The following is a 17195-nucleotide window of genomic DNA, read 5'->3' as shown; positions in this document are numbered from 1 at the left end:
TGGTGATAGTTTGGACCACTGCTTGCACTCCAATGCTCCAAATGAGTTGAAACTTGGTGGTTAATGTATTTTTCAAGTGAAGAACACAATCGTGAAACTAAATTTATGATCCAAAACTTGGTTCAAATTCTGTCCAAAATAGGGTATGCAGTAGAGAAACGGGTGTAACTCCTTAACCCGGAAACCAAACAGGGTGGTTGGGGGATCTATGGAAAGCCTTAATGATGTGGAATAACCACCCAATATTCAATTTAGGTTCAGTCCAAAACCCCTTGGACTGAATCACACTTTTCTAAAAACTGCAGATTATGTCAAATTGTCAACCGCAACAAGCAACCAACTTGCAAATCAAGGCATGTTTGCATCCCGGCATATCCAAAGCATCAATATGCATCCAATTAGCATCCAATCAAGGCATTTTGACTAGATTTTGGCATGACCTTGGTGCATTTATGAGCCAATCTCAATCTTTATATCAATACCAATGTGCCAAATAATGCCAACTATGCATCCTTGCAAAATCCCATTGATTGTCAATTGCATTTGAAATCACTTGCATGCATAAACCATTTTCCATTTGATTTGATGTAGCAATTCAATGGAGAGCTCTTGCTTGCCGATCTCTTACCAATCCTTCTCACCCTCTTACCAAAGTTTGAAATTCGATGGCAAGAGTTGAGACCATGTCTTCACTTTGAGTAACTAATTCTGTACCACTTTTCCAAGGCAATCATGGTACATCAGATTCATGACATTCTCCCCTTGGCCTCTCCACCAATTGCCAAGGTACCCTTAGCACATAACTAGCTTTCTAATAGTGCAAGAATCAATGGAAAGCATAGAAATGGATGAGAACATGAGACACATACCAATGGCATTTATAGAAACATGCCAAATCATTACAACTCATAGATCCAATAGCCTTTTGCTTTTTCCAAATGATTATGGTACAAAGCCCCTCACCATGGACTCAAGAATACAAGGAAGGCATCCACATTAAGCATAAGCATGTGCCATATCCATCATAATGCATCCATTACTCAATATGCAATCCCCTTTTTTTTTCCACAATGCATTCAATCAAGCCAATCCAATAACTATAATGTGGCTTCCATGATTTTCTTGGTAAGTTAATTAGCATGTAATCAACTTGTCAAGAAATCCCTAAATCTTGAGAATGGATTCAAGCAACTTAAGAAATTCACCAACTAATGCAAGAAAATGTGTAGCAATTGACCAATGATTACCATGAAGCAATCCACTTGGAAGTTGATGACTATCCTTATTCTTTTGGCAAGACACACATTGCAACACAAACTTCTTAAAATGGATCTAGACCAAACACCCAAGGTTGTGTGTGGAAACGGCTACTGTGTGATAAACCCTAGCTATGGAAAGCTTTAAAAAAAGTTGAAGAGAAAATAAAAACATGATTATCAAAAAAATATCACTCCCACTTCGTTCAAATTTGGTCCTATGCTCAGATTTGGTCCAAGAAATTAGTCTACTATCCCAATTATGCTTAAAAATTTGGTCCCATGTCCAAATCTTAAATCAAGAAAACTTTTTGATTTTCAAGAAAGTATATCAAAATCAAAGCTTTTATACCAATTGAAATGGATTTAGACCAGAGATCAAGAAATCAATACATAAAGTCTAAATCTAGCATCCATTTGATGGGTAACAAACATACATGAAAATAGAAGAAATCCATATGCACATGTAGCAAAGGAGGTATATGCACAAGGCCTAAGTGATTAATCTCTAACCACCATGAGGATGGCTATATCAAGCTTGCCACCATGAGCCCTAGACCATGAGTGGCCATCTCCAAGAAAGGATCTAAGAGTACATGTAGATGTCCAAGATATGAATGACTAAAGATCCCTACAATGACCCCAAGGCCCTATTTATAGTAGCCTTGCCCATGGCCCAATATTTACATGTTTTGGACCTTAGATTATTCTTCATTACACTGTTCTGGTAATTTTGGATACCCACATAACTAATTTCTAATAACTGTGTGCTAAGTTATACTTATTGCAAGTTGCAGCACCTGACAATAGAACCCAAAGGCTAGCCAAATCTACAAATAGCACTTCCATCACTTCTGAAGAGTAGACATGGATCCCAATCAATCAAGACATGATCAAATATATCATGGAAGTATACAAACACTCTTTTTATTATTATTTTTAAATTATTTTGAGATTAAATAAATAAATCGATAAGCTTGTATATGAGAGAATTTGAGTCGATGTTGTATGGCATACTTAACGATGAGTAATTCTTGACTTTGTTAATTATATGATCGCCTTAGTCTATGCAATTAAATAATAAACACTTTTGGAGGTAAAGAATTAGAAGATTGGTTATTTGACTAGTTTGTGACTAGATTTTAGGTATAACCTTTAGTAGGGACTATTTGCGAAGCGTTTATCTTTATGTGTGTAGAATCAGATGTTGAGGTAAACACGAAAGTTTTAGAGGACAAGAAACTCTACAAGAGTGTATGAGACTCTAGAAAGCCAAATCCCTTTTTTAAAAAAGTTGTTCAAATGCAAATTGGGACACTTGGTTGTTTTTGATAGTTTTATGGTGAAAACACAACTTTGGCCATTTTGAACGCTCTCAAAAGGACCTTAGAACAACTCATTTTTAGAGAACCATCATAGAGATATATTTTATAGAGCATTAGAATTTCTAAAACTATATAGTTTTGAATTTTTTCTAATTCCAAATAGATTGGAAGATACTACTTTCCCAAAGAGACGAGTTGTCAGGCTTTACCCTAGAAATTGCCATCATGATTGACTACCTTGTCTATATAGACCAGATGGTCTAATGCGTAAGCATAGTTATGACTTAGCTATAGCGACTAGAGATGACCTCGCTGGTTAGAGCATGATAATTGATCATTTTAAAAACAAAGATTCTCATATGACTTGAAAGAATTAGAAGAATAAGAGAAGTTAAGGACTATTTGAATTAAAAGCTTGTTTTTATACTTGAAGTTAATTTTGATTGATTTGAATATGATTTTCTTGAAAGATTATGGACTAGAGATGAGTGTAAGATGATATGTATAACTTGTGATTGCTTTGTTTTGAAATGAATGCATGTGTATGATGAGACTCAACATGAGAATGAGATTAAGGTTGGCCATCCTTAGACAGGAAACGACAAATTGTGAACAAGATTGAAGTGTGGAGGTTGAGTGGATGGGCGTCGAAGAAAGCCCTAGATTAGGTGGATTTTCATTGGTCATTATTTATGACTAACCATGTTGTCGATTATGGTGATGAGATGACATAATCTTTGAGTTAGACATATACACGGAGATTAATTGAGATGCTATGCTTTAATTGATAAAGATTTATATTATGTGAATGTTTGTTTGAGATTCTATAATTCTTTGCTTATGTGATAAGAATCTTGGATATGGCATGCATGCTTGTTTTTCTATTTGAGAGGATTGATTTGATTGTATTGCTATGTAGAAATAGCACAATTAAGTGAGTTTTAATGTTTTCTTAGATTAAGTTGTATGATTAAGATATGGTTAGATTTGGGACTATTACATATGCGCCATGGTTCTTTCATGCACTCACTAGTGAGCTTTGGGCTAGCCTACCATCCATAATGTGCTTTAGAATGGCCCTACGACCATCTAAATCACATTGTGCTAGCAAGAATAGTCCTACAATGCACAATCTTGATAATTTATGCATGTACGAGTAGAGTATAGCCCTATGAAAATTATAACATTCACCTATTGGCACAACGGGGAAAAGAATGGCCATAGGGACATTTCACCAAATGGACATGTAAAGGGTATATAGAGAATGGCCTTGGGGCCTTTCTTCCAAATAGGCATGTTGGGGGTAGAGAATGTACTTTTTAATATGTTTTGATTTTGATTTAATAGCATTAGTAGCATGGGTATGGTGTAGCATCGATTGCATGGGCTTCGTCGTTGTATATCTCTAAAAGCAACACTTGGACTACTTGTTTTGCAGCCCCAGGCAATTAAATAGGTCTATTAAATTCATGTGTTGCATGATATGTGAGAAAAGATAATCCTTTTGATATCCCCATCTTCCCTATTCCAATTACTTCGTGAGATGTTTGAGATAAATAGTGTAGCATTTATGTTCCATGCAGCTTTGGGATGATCATTTTGTTAAAACTGTCTAGCATCATCCTCTCACACGTGGAGGGCATCAGAGTGTGCCAAGCTCCACAAAATCAAGTATGAGCTACCCATAATATTGGTGGTCGTCTGCAATATTGGAAGCAGGTAGGGTAGGAAATGGCTCATTTGCAAGATCCATTTTCAGAAACTGAGTCGGGGGCGGGCCGGTGCGGTGGGAAATTGCTAAGGCCTGCTCCTCCTCCACCTCTTCTTAATCAGCTCCACCTCCCCCATCCTCTGCCCCGTCCTCTTCTTCCGAGCCCGCCATCCCTAGGGGAATTGAAAATTTTGGTTGTTTGAGCAATAGGTGGGGGCCGAACAAGATTTGTTTTTGGAAAAGTCCAAGGTGGCAGCTCTGTAGGTGGTTGCTATCAAAGCAATCAAACAAGAGTCGCCCTCTTCAATTTGTGGCATCTGGCCCTGTAAATCTGCTGAGACCCTGCTAATCACAATAAATTTACCATTAATCACAGCCACTTTGGATTGATCTCTCTCTTGGTCCATATCAGGCGATGGCTCCCATACATCATTCTCCACATCATACATCTATGCACTGCGGAGGGCATTGTTACTATCATCATGGCCACCAGCTACGATGACTTTTCCATCTATGCTCCCACCCACAGGAAAAAAATTGACCACAAGGTGAGCATGTCTGAGCCTCTTTTTCCACTGCCCACTTCAGAAATTAAACACACAAACACACTTGAGAACTGCCAAGGAGACAGGATCCCATCCCCCAAGCAAAACAACAGTGCTTCCAACAACAACACATTGGCAATACATAGGCAGTCCATCGGCAAAATAAGGGAGCGGGGGGCGATGGCCTTCTTTTCTTCCACGTTGCGTTTAGCCACGGTTTTTTTTAATTGCTATGCTGAAACACGATCCTCATCCTGCCCACCTTTGTGAGAATATGCCAATTACTGGTGGAAAGAAGTGGGTGCGTCACCACGTGTCCGTAGGAATCACACATGCCCAAATCTGCCGCAGGTGAAGCATCTATCGCAATGTCTTGTCCAGCAACAACTTCTTTTGGCGCCATCATTACATGTTCAACTCCCATCTAAGGAGAGGATAACGCTCATCATCACCGTAGACGCTGCAATCTGCATTCACAAAGCAGGCACCTGGGCAGTTAGCCTATCCCAAGCTCTCTGCTTCGCATCATAGATGCTAACACCATATACACAAGGGTCCTGCCAAGGGGGAGGGACCGATCAAGCATAGATTGAATTATACAACCATAAGAATCTGTGTAGCCTAACCTTTGTCTGGTTTAATAGAAAGTGGGGCTTGAGACCATGAGCGGCAGACTTATTGGAGTATTGGAGGGAAACACGTTGGAGGCAATCCAAGGGATTAGCTCGGGGTTAGACGGGGCTTTGCAGAAAGACGGATTAACGAGTCAAGGGAGAGGAAATCTAAGACGATTAAGTAAGTGAAGATGGCTAGGGAGATGAACTGAGCTCCTTGTAGCTTCTAGGTTGAGTTTTGTGGCAAAACATGCAAGTTGCCACAAAATTTCACAAGTTTTGTGGCAACATCCAAATTGCTAAAAAAAATCACCTCTCTCCAAAAAAGACTAACACATCTTTCCATTTTCTAAAAATACCACATGCTTTTTCCAAAAATAAAGGTCGCCACTGTCTTGTGTCCTAGCTTTATCATCGTACTGTTGTCGTTTCGACGCTCGATTCTACGCCTACACCATCGTAGTTGTCATTTCCAACGCTTGGATATATGCCTACACCATCGTAGTTGCTGCCGTCGCCCGACGATAACTACACGGTCATAGTTGCTGTGAACTGCTATCTACTTGGGTCTATGCCGTCTGCTACCATTGCCTACACCAAGCTAGGAGCTATCGTCTATTGCTACATCCCGCCTACACTGCGTACGCCACCTACACGAAGCCGAGTTGTCGAGAGCTATGTTGTGCCTAGACCAAGAGAGCTACGCTGCCTACACTAGGCTGAGAGACTACGCCACCTCCACCAAGCCGAGACCTACTACATTGCGCTTTGATATCATGTCAAAAATCCATCAGGCATCCGCAAGGTGATGTCATGCATCCTCTTTCCTTAGCTGAGATAGAGAGCGAAGGTGATGTCTTAATGCTTCTAAACACAGAAGAAGCAATAGTGGAGGGAGATCAAAATAATAGAAAGATCCCCAACCTTGAAACAAATACTTGATCCTTATTAAGTTTTTGGTACTAAAATAAAGTGCTTCTGCACATCTAGTATCATTGGTAGGACTTATATTTGAGAATTGATACTTTGTAATTAAACAAGGTACATATGCACCAATAATTAGGATGTTATATTATAATTTTGATAGCTTTTAGTCGTGCTAGGTTTCGCTTTAGCGAACTAAACACTTTGTATGTCAATTAGACTTTACTTAATATGTTTTTTAGTAATCTTTTTAGCATTACATTTTTTTTTGAATTTAATTGGTTCTAGTTTACTTGTGATTTGAAATTGTTGTTGTTGAAAAGTGTTAGATCACTATTTATTATCTTCAAATGATGATGCATTGTAATTTATTTATTCAATTATAGATTTTGATATATCATTAATGAGAAATCCTAATGATTGCAACATTGCACAAACGTTATAATTTTCTTGACATTATTTCTCAAAAGATTAAGCTTTATCGTATAATTTCATTAACTTAAAATTTGCTAATTATATCGCTTAATTTTTTTTCAAATAAACTAGTGAATTCTTTTTTTAGCTTGCCTTGTATGTTCAAGTATTTTAAATCTTATAAACTTTTGTTTCTTTTAGAAGCTGCTATTTGTGTAATAAACAAAAAATAAATCATTGTATAAACATGGTTATTTTAGATGATTCAAGTACAAAAAAATCGATATATTTTGAAGGTAGTGGTTTGATTTACTTTAAGTTATTTAAAATTTAAGCAATTTTAGTCTTTTGTGAGAATCAAATTCTAAATTTCTTACCAATACTCCAAAAAGATATATATTTTCAATATTTGGGAAGGGAATCTTTTCAAGTAGTCTAGGTCAACTACCTATTTTACTCGCAAACATGTTTAGTGCATATAAGTGCTTAAACAACTAGAGGGGCTTCTCTATTATCATTCCAAAGTTAAAAGACCAGAGCCCTTTAGAGGTTGAAACATATTTGTCCCACCACAGTACTAGTACTAGTAGTACCATTGGTAGTAGTACGACTTGTACTAGTACTAGGGTGGGACAAATATGTTTCAACCAATGGTAGCACTAGTGCTAGTACTAGTACTAAAGCACTAGGAGTATTAGATCTATTACTAGCATTATTAGTACTAGAACTAGTGCTTTTGCTATTGCTAGTGCTAGTGCTAACACTAGTACACCTAGTACTAGAAACTAGTACTACGAGTGCTAGTACTAGTGCTGGTGCTAGTACTAGTTCTAGTACTACTAATACTAGTACTAGTTCTAGTACTCCTAGTGCTAGTAATAATACTAGTTCTAGTACTAGCTAGTGCTAGTTCTAGTACTAATACTAAAGCTAGTTCTAGTACTAGTACCATATATGCACAAAGACTAGTACCAAAAATAGTAGTGCTACTATTTCTAGTATTAGTACTATATATTATGCACAAAGACTAGTACTAAAGATAGTGGCACTAGAAATAGTATTGCTACTAGTACTAGTATATTTGTTTATGTGTGTTGAGTTGCAATTATAGCAACATTAAATGATAAAAGATAAAGCATTGTCTTTAAACTTTTCTGATCTTGATCATTTCTTTTGAAAAATTATGTTTCTTTAAGAGAAAATTGTTGAAACTACAAGAAATCAAGAAATGTTATAAAGTTTAATGCAAGATAATGCAACTGTGGTGTTCCAACTTAAGTTAATTTGATGTAAGTAAGCAAGATTTTTGAATCTTATTGGAAGTAATGCAAGATTATTACAACATTTGGTGGTTTGTAAAGTGATCGTGACAATTTTTTTGATCAAGAAAGAGTTTATAGCAATGATCTATGCTAATCAATGTGATCAATGATTGATTTGGATGAAGTTTGATCTCTTATCAAGAAACACTGAACAGAGACACACACTTACAGAAAGATAAACCCTAATAGTTGTTGCAAAATTACAACTCTATTGGGAAACCCAACCCTCATAGTGCTCAAGGTTCCTCCTACCTACATACAACCATCAGTAACAATTTTGAAGACAAAAGCTTACAGTTTATAGTGGTGCAAAAGCTGACAGTAATAGTGTGTTGCAAAAGCTTGTGGTTTGCAGTGTGAACACACAAAGCATACACAAATCTACAATTACAAAGAGGCGAAAGAATTTCAAACTCTAATCTGATTGGCCATTACCCTTGTTTCTTGAAGTAAAGCTCCAATACATTGCCTTTCACGTTGATCTTAGGCTTCCTTGCCTTTGAGGGTTGGAAGGGACCACTAGTAAATGTGTTGATCTTCTCAGATCTATGTCCTAGGGGGTAGATCATGCATGTCTGCATACAACACATCAATGGTAAAGGTTCCTAATTTGGAAAAAGTTAGCATCTTGGTGGTAGGCACATGATTGCCTTTTGGAAACACAACACCACAGAGAGATGCTTTACTGCAAGGTGGTGCACGTCATGGTGATCTTGAGAGCACATGGTTAGCATATAGATTTGGTATTGCTATGGCATTTTGTGCAACTCCACAGAGAGATGCTTCACTACAAGGTGTTGCGCATCGTGGTGATCTTGAGAGCACAGTAGCCCCACAATGCTTTGGTACTGCTATGGCATTTTTTGTGGCTGCTTTAAAACCCCAGTGCCATGCTATAAAGAGGTTAAAGGAGTCCGATTTCCATCACGATCAACAATTGGAGGTAATACCCTCCTCTTGTGCTGAGAAAGAGATGTTGCTTACAGCTTTGGAGCCTCAAAAGATGTTGCTACGTAGAGCCGCATCCCTTTTAAGCTCTAGTAAAAATCTTCCAAAGCTAGTTGCTTACTGAGTCAAAACAAACAAGACGACTGCAGCATGGCATCTTGTTCTCTTTCGCGGCTCTCGGCGGCTAAATGCATCTTCCCTTTCTTGATGATTTTTTTCTATACCTGCTGCGCATGGTGCTTGTAACGCTTGCTTGTAGCCTTTGTGCTGAGAGCTCAAAGTGTAGCTCGATGATGTGATATATATATATATATTTTGGCTCTAAGTCATCGTTGTTGTAAGCTCTATTGTGCGCCTGTGATACGATTGTGATACAATGATCTCCTTAAAACTTCTTGCTTTGCCTAGCTCTCAAGATGAGCATCTGTCTCTGCTTCCTTTGCCTAGCTCTCAAGGCGATGATGGTGTTCTGCTTGCTTTGCCTAGCTCTCAAGGTGAAGGCGATGATGGTGTTCTGCTTGCTTTGCCTAGCTCTCAAGGTGATATCAGATGGGCGAACCCACAAGGAGCTTTTGTTCATTCTCTATATAGGAAAAAAAAAGCATTCACTAGATAATACCCTAGGTATAAATGAACATATCTAGGAAAATGAACATATCTAGGAAAAGTGCAAACTAGAGAAAACTAAACACTTTCCTAGATAGGCTAACTAGGTAATATGTCCATGGATTTCTCTATATAGGAAAATTGGCCTACATGGGAAATGTTCTCTATATAGAGAAAAAAATCCCCACGTAGGCAAATTTTTCTATATAGTGAAATCCATGCACTTATTAGCTAGTTAGCCTATCTAGTAAAGTGTTTCGTTTCCCCTAGTTTGCACTTTTCCTAGATATGTTCCTAGGAAATTATCTAGTGAATGTTTTAGTTTTCCTATATAGAGAAAGAAGAAAGAGGCCAAACATAGTGATAGTTTCTTATTCTCGACCATTTGCCTCTAGTAAGGGTTTTTCAAATCTATTATAGAAGAATCTTATAATTGGGAATATAAATATCTTAACAAGCTGTGATTCATAGCATGGCAATGGGACCTTTCATTGCACTTGCTTGTCCCTTCCATCTCTAGTGTGTGTACAACCTGTGTTCTTGTCCACAGCCAAACTTTACCCTCTCCTACATATATTTCAAATGTATACATCTATATGAACACATAATATATACATGTATACATATACTTTACATGCTCACAAATCTGCAAGAAAATATGAACACATAATATGTACATGTATACATATACTTTACATGCTCACAAATCTATAAAATAGCACTTGTCAAGGTTCTCTTTTCACCCCTTTCTCAACTCAACTAAGATTAGCCAAAATACACACTCTTTCTATTCCAATTAATGATGGACAACCCCATGCATTTAAAGAATGTGTGCAACACAGGTTTTAATAGCTTAAATAGTGCAAACACAAGATTAACAAAAGGACACAAACTAAGAGATTTGCAAATTGTGTCCATAAGCTCATTCTCCATCATTACAAACAATTGAATGCTAAAGATTCCCAAATTGGCTAATTTCATGAAGTAGCTCATGGCTTCTCCTACATAGCGGAAAGATTAATCTCTCACCTGCTCATAGAAGGATAGGTTTTTTCCACTACTTTTTCCCAACAAAGCCGACTTGCTAAATATTTAATGGACGCTTCCCTTCATTCAAATCTTATTTTGTTCTCTTCCAACTCATCCAATGAGTTTTCCAATTCACAGGAGGACCAAAAAGAATCTCATAGCCCCCCAAGCCCAATCCACTTCACTCAAATACATTCCATCTGTATTCATCACAAATACAAAACACTTCTTGAGTTGATTGCATAACTCACAAATACATTCCATCTGTATTCATCACAAATACAAAACACTTCTTGAGTTGATTGCATAACTCACAAAGTTGTATATAGATCTTGCAGTTCAATACTAGAAAATTAGTTCTCAAAACCTGATGTCTTGCTAATTAAACAATGCATAAAAGGTGTGAAATCCCAAAAGAAATTGATTAAATGAGATAAAATACTAATAAGCTAAGGAAAGGTAGAAAATACACAAACCTTAGGATAATTTCTGCTCCATCCTCCTGACATCCAAAACATCAAAGCTTAAACACAGAGTTTCAAAAAAAAATGCAAGAAGTGCAGAGAGCTTTGAAGAGTACATTCAAGCTGAGACCCTTGATGTGGGTGTGGGAAGCCACGCGTTGTTTTTTTGTGTTGGACTGCACGTCTTCTACCTTTATGCTTGCAAAACCAAAGTATTGGATTGAATAGATAGGAAAAGAGCTCGTTTCTCTCTCTCTCTCTCTCTCTCTCTCTCTCTCTCTCTCTCTCTCTCGTAGTTAGTTTATACCTCACCTTAAAACATCTCGAGCTCGTCTGTGCGCCCCTTCTCCATCGCTCCTTGCCCTACCCCGTAGCTCTTCCAAGGATTATCGGTAGGGATGGCAGCCCCCTCTGCTACTCATTCTCACTCTTATTCAACATAGCCCCCTTACTCGCAATGGGTCTTGCTCATAGACCACCTATGAAAGACCTTGGATCTCTCTTAAACCTAGGAGTTGAAGGCATGCTGACTTTGGTCAAGCCAGACTGCTCCTCGTTGTGTTACAAAGAAGACATGACGTATTAAAGAAAAAACAACCTTTTCTGTTTTTTTGACCAAACTGCTCCTCGTTGTGTTACAAAGAAGACATGACGTATTAAAGAAAAAACAACCTTTTCTGTTACATCACCAATCTTGGAGATGAGACCACCTAGATTTAACGCTATTCCAATCTTGGAGATGAGACCACCTACTGTAGTTATATGACCTTCCTGTGATCAGACTGTTTGTGTGTCCAATGTTTCTACAGTACAAGAAGTGCCCTCGAGCTGGTTTTCCAAATCATGTGAGGCCAATGTACTTAGGTTTCTTCTCTTCCTAAATTTGCACTTGTAAAGCCCAACTACAAGACCCTGCATCGAGCATTCATCTTTGAATGGCCAATGGCAATGTTGCCTGTGTACAGAAAATGCATGTGTGAGAGAATTCATGACATGCTTGCATGGACCTGCATCACAATCTGCATGCAAGACATGAGCTGGTATGATGGAAGGGCATTCCAAAACCCTTGAGAGAATTCATGACATGCTTGCATGGACCTGCATCACAATCTGCATGCAAGACATGAGCTGGTATGATGGAAGGGCATTCCAAAACCCTTGCAAACATCTGTTGATGGTGGGGGACATGACTGAGTTTTACAAAAAATGCATGTGTGGGAGAACGCATGACATGCTTGCAGTTTGCATCACAATTTGGATGCAGGACATGAGCTAGTATCATGGAAGGGCATCCGAGAACCCTTGCAAGGGCCAGTTGTTGAGGGGCGCATTTCAAATCAAATACATTTGAGGAAACCTTCTTTGCTACAAATGAAGAAGGCATTGCTTGAGGGCCAGCGGGAGTGCCATGAAAGCCATGAAAGGGCCTGCTCTTTCTAATTTCCAATTTCAGCCATCGCTGAAAACTATGGAGATCCTTCCTTTTCAGCAACTCAGTGAGCTTGCTGGAGACTCTGCCAGACACCATCTTACCTATTTGGGAAAGGGCAAATACAACACATTCTCCAGCTCTACAGATTATCAAGAATAATCTGGACTCTCTGAAGCCATCAAGACGAAGGCAGCCATACCCTTAATTCAAACAGCCGACCTCTGTATATAGCTGCAATCACATGAGAATTGTTGGATTTTCTTTGCTAGTGTACTTGTGTGTACCTACTTGCAGGAGTCGCTTGTAATCATACCACCACCTCCACTCTTTTATCTATGAAGGTCGAACGCACGATCTCCTGCGCATGGAGAGTTGTGAGCATACATTTGAAGCTTTTTATTCACTATTTCCTATTAATTTAAAAAAATCGAGACTAATGCTTGGAGTTTTTGGCTACCTTGGCAGTGGCCAGGACCCCACATATGAAGTAGTGGGACCCGTTTTGCGAGAGCTCGATGGTGGTCTTCATCGTTCCCTTTGTAGCTTGCCAAAGGGCCTGTTCCGTTGCAGTACCTGTAGCTTGAGCATGTCACCAGCAACGCATCCTTCTACACACCCTGGTTCTTGCCGTTCAACTTAACCAAGATTAGCCAAAAGTTAGGGTTTTTTCAGTATTTTTAATAAAAATTTTACACCACACCCTCTCTCTCTCTCAACTCTTCTCTCTCTAACCTCTCTCTCTTATCAACACACACATGTCCCTTACTTCCCTCTCTCTCTTATCAACACACACATGTCCCTTACTTCCCACCCATAAGCACACACATGTCCCTTACTTCCCTCCCTCCCTCCCTCTCTCTCTCTCTCTCTCTCTCTCTCTCTCTCTCTCTCTCTCTCTCTCTCTCTCTCTCTCTCTCTCTCTCTCTCTCTCTCTCTCTCTCTCTCTCTCTCTCATGAACGCATGCATGTCCCTTACTTCCCTCTCTCAATGCGTGATTAGAGTCATGGAAGCTGAAGATTCTACTGGCCAGATTTATACACGTCCCGTACTTCCCCCCCTCTCTCTCTCTGTCAATGATTCTACTAGCTAGATTTCATCAAATCTCTCTGCACCAAACCAATATACATGAAATCCAATCAAGCCAATGTTTCTTTCATACATTCACCATTTAGTATTCTTCTTTAAACTCATAGATTTTTTAGTGCGAAAATTCAAAGATTAATTTCTAAAATCTCGTCATCTCTAGTGACCTTAGCTTTGATCATCTCAAGATGTTATAAGCACTTAGGACTAAGCTAGGACTGTATTCTCAAAGTCATCTTAGGTCTTAAATCATAATCATCTCTAGTAATCTCTTTGCTGTCTCACTCGAACCAATAAAAACTCACATGATCTTAGCTTTGATCATCTTAGGATTTTATAAGCACTTAGGGCCAAGCTAGGTCCTTATTCTTAAAGCCATCTTAGGTCTTAGATCATGATCATCTCTAGTAATATCTTTGTTATCTCGCTCGAACCAATAACATCTCACATGACCTAAGCTTTGATCATCTCGAGATTTTATAAACACTTAGGGCCAATCTAGGTCCTTATTCTTAAAGTCATCTTAGGTCTTAGATCACAATCATCTCTAGTAATCTCTTTGTTCTCGCTCGAGCCAATAAGAGCTCCTACTATATGACCTTACCTATGATCTTTACGATTAAATTCAAAGATGGATTTCATTGTGGTGAGATGAAGACAAGGGCTTTGATGGGTGCAAGTAGTGTAGAAGAGGGTGAGTGGTGATATGGGGATGCCAAAGAGTTTGGATGGGCCATCATCAATGGCTAATCATGGCTATAGCTCACGCACGTGAAGGGATGTGTGCACGTGATGACCCTTCAAGCATCATCCATCTCGGTGCCTATAGGTGAAGCTTTTGGTTGCCTACAGGTGAAGCTCTCTCTTAATTGTAAGTAAAGCTTTGTGGATCACATATATGTGTCTCTTGATGTTGATGGTGAGCACAACAGCCTGTATTATATCTAGATGTTCAGACATTTATGGTCTTTGTATTTGGTTCTTTGGTCTCAAAGGGTCCTTTTTTTGTGTGTTGTTTATATGGGAGATGAGTGAATTCGATGATGGCCTTACCTCTAGCCTATGCTAAGAGTGATATTGATACACCACCATATACGTTAGTGGAGGTGTAAAACAAAATAAAGGAGTAAAAAGTGTTGTAATTAAAGATACTAAAATTTAAATATAGCTCATATTATATAATTCATATAGCTCACAAGATAGATTATCAAATTGATATTGGAGCATACTATTGATCTTTTTGGAACCTTGTTCACACGTTTAGAGCACTTTGGGTAGTGTTCACACGCACCCATGGGCTACTACTTTTATCCTTCATTTGATTGCCATGGTGCCAATTCACATCGTTATCTCCATCGTTTTGATAGCATTTCAAATTGTGATCATAGGGGAGCTGCTCATGCACTATCATCATGGCTCTACAATTTCTATTTTGATTTGCCTTCTCGTGTCATGTATTGCATATCTTTTGTCACATTTGCACATGCCTTTGGCGCTTCGAGGCTTAGACCTCTACATCCTCACTCGCCGACTTTGGATATTCATGCCAATATTGCATGTTTGAGCTTCTTAGGTCATTTTGGACATTTGTTTGATGAGGAGGAGATTTGTGCCAAATGGTCTAGGTGGTCTACACACAATGACTTTGTCACTTCATTACTTGGCTGCATTGACATGGATGGTTTGGTTTTGATCGTGTGGGATGATTTTTCTTTTGGTGACTTGATTGAGTATCCCACGCTCTTCTCGGGTCATCATGATTACATTCCTGAGGACGTGGAATACTCCGACACAGATTCAGTTGTTGTTGATGATGATGTATCACACCCACATACCTATGATGTATCTCATACACATACACATCATGATGTACCACACATACCTATGATGATGATGTATCTCATACACATACACATCATGATGTACCACACATACACACTTATGATGATATTGATACATGTGCACGTGATGAAACATGATGCTATTGCCATATATGTGCATGATGATGATAGTGATGTGTATGAGTTAGATCATGTGGGCATGGTCTCGAGGGCAGAGATGGCAAGCATGTTGAGTGATACATTAGTTAATCATGGGAGTGTTTTAGAAGATTGTGTGCATTCGATTAGTGATACTTCACATGTGGGTTCTTGAGATCTAATTATGGGCATAGGCCCGAGTTTCTTAGGCTAGATAGGACAAGCTATTCTTCTAGGGCTTTCACATGTGGATATGTTCATGATACCACTATCATAGCCTTCATAGTGTGCTTAGTAGTGTTCACTTAGGTGTAGTCTATGTGTTTGAGCAGTTAGGTATAGTGCATAAGGGTAGTGTTGATTTTATTGAAGTGAGATCTTATAGGAGACACATGATTATGCATATGGATATAGAGGGTTTCACATTTGACTTAGATATTTTCTTAGATCCATTATTGATGGAGAAAGACCCTATCTATGACGATTCCTTCAGTGACCTTAGAGATTCAAGGGCTAGTGACTTTTGGGATGATGATTCTACTTGTCTCTTATATGTGGATGTGTTGTCAATCTTCAGTGTGACGATGATGTTCATGAGATGATCCTATTGATCATATTCTTACTTTGGAGGATCGTGCACTCATGGAGAGATTTGTACATGAGGATGTGATGCATAGTTAGGTCATGCATATACACACATAGATATAGTGGATCGTGCCTCGGATATTTTGAGTTGTGCTACATCGGGCGACAACGTCGATTCCCATTTGACTTTGCACCATGCTAACTATGAGCTATGTGCGTTTGGTTCTTGTGATCAACATAACCTTGTGTTTTGCATACCCATGATATTTACCTTTGGGTGCATCATTTGCCATTTGTAGTGTATGGTTTTTAACTATGTGCCCTGGCATTCAGATGCACTTGCAACACATCCTAGTCTTGGCCTGCATGATGGTTCTTTTGTGCTAGGACAGTTTGACATTGTGGCCATGAGTTTTGAGCTTATCGTGTGGATGTCTTTCATCAGTGCGCCGAATTACTCACATTACGACTATGAGGATGGGCTAGTTGTTAGCATTCCCTTTGACGTAGGAGGATGTTGGGCTAGCTTCATCATCGACACATTGGTCTTCCATATTTACCATTTGATCCAGTGGTGGTTGGAGGGCTATTCTTTTGGAGTTTGGATGGTTCAAATTTCCCTTGATCCAGGCGGTTTCATGATTAGCTTCATCACGGGACATTGTTATCCTTTCCATTTGACCTTGGGGTTCATATGACTCCTTGGATTTGCATTCATCTCAAGGAACATATTGTTAGCCTCATCTCGGCATTGCACTACATTCTTTTCCATTTGATCTAGGAGGGGTCATATGTATTTGATGATGACGTTGACATTCAATTTTTGGATATGATTTTTGGATTTTGTATATAGCCTTATGTACGTGTCGTTTGTGCACGACTACCCTTTGATTTTAAGGATGGAATCGTTATAGGAGGGGTTGGTTTTTAATTAAGCAACAACTTTTAGATTAGGTC

This window comes from Cibotium barometz, chromosome 63 (genome assembly GCF_041138505.1).
Source record: "Cibotium barometz isolate CiBa-2024 chromosome 63, ASM4113850v1, whole genome shotgun sequence".
NCBI classification, from domain to species: Eukaryota; Viridiplantae; Streptophyta; class Polypodiopsida; order Cyatheales; family Cibotiaceae; genus Cibotium; species Cibotium barometz.
Note: the sequence above shows the minus strand (reverse complement) of the source record.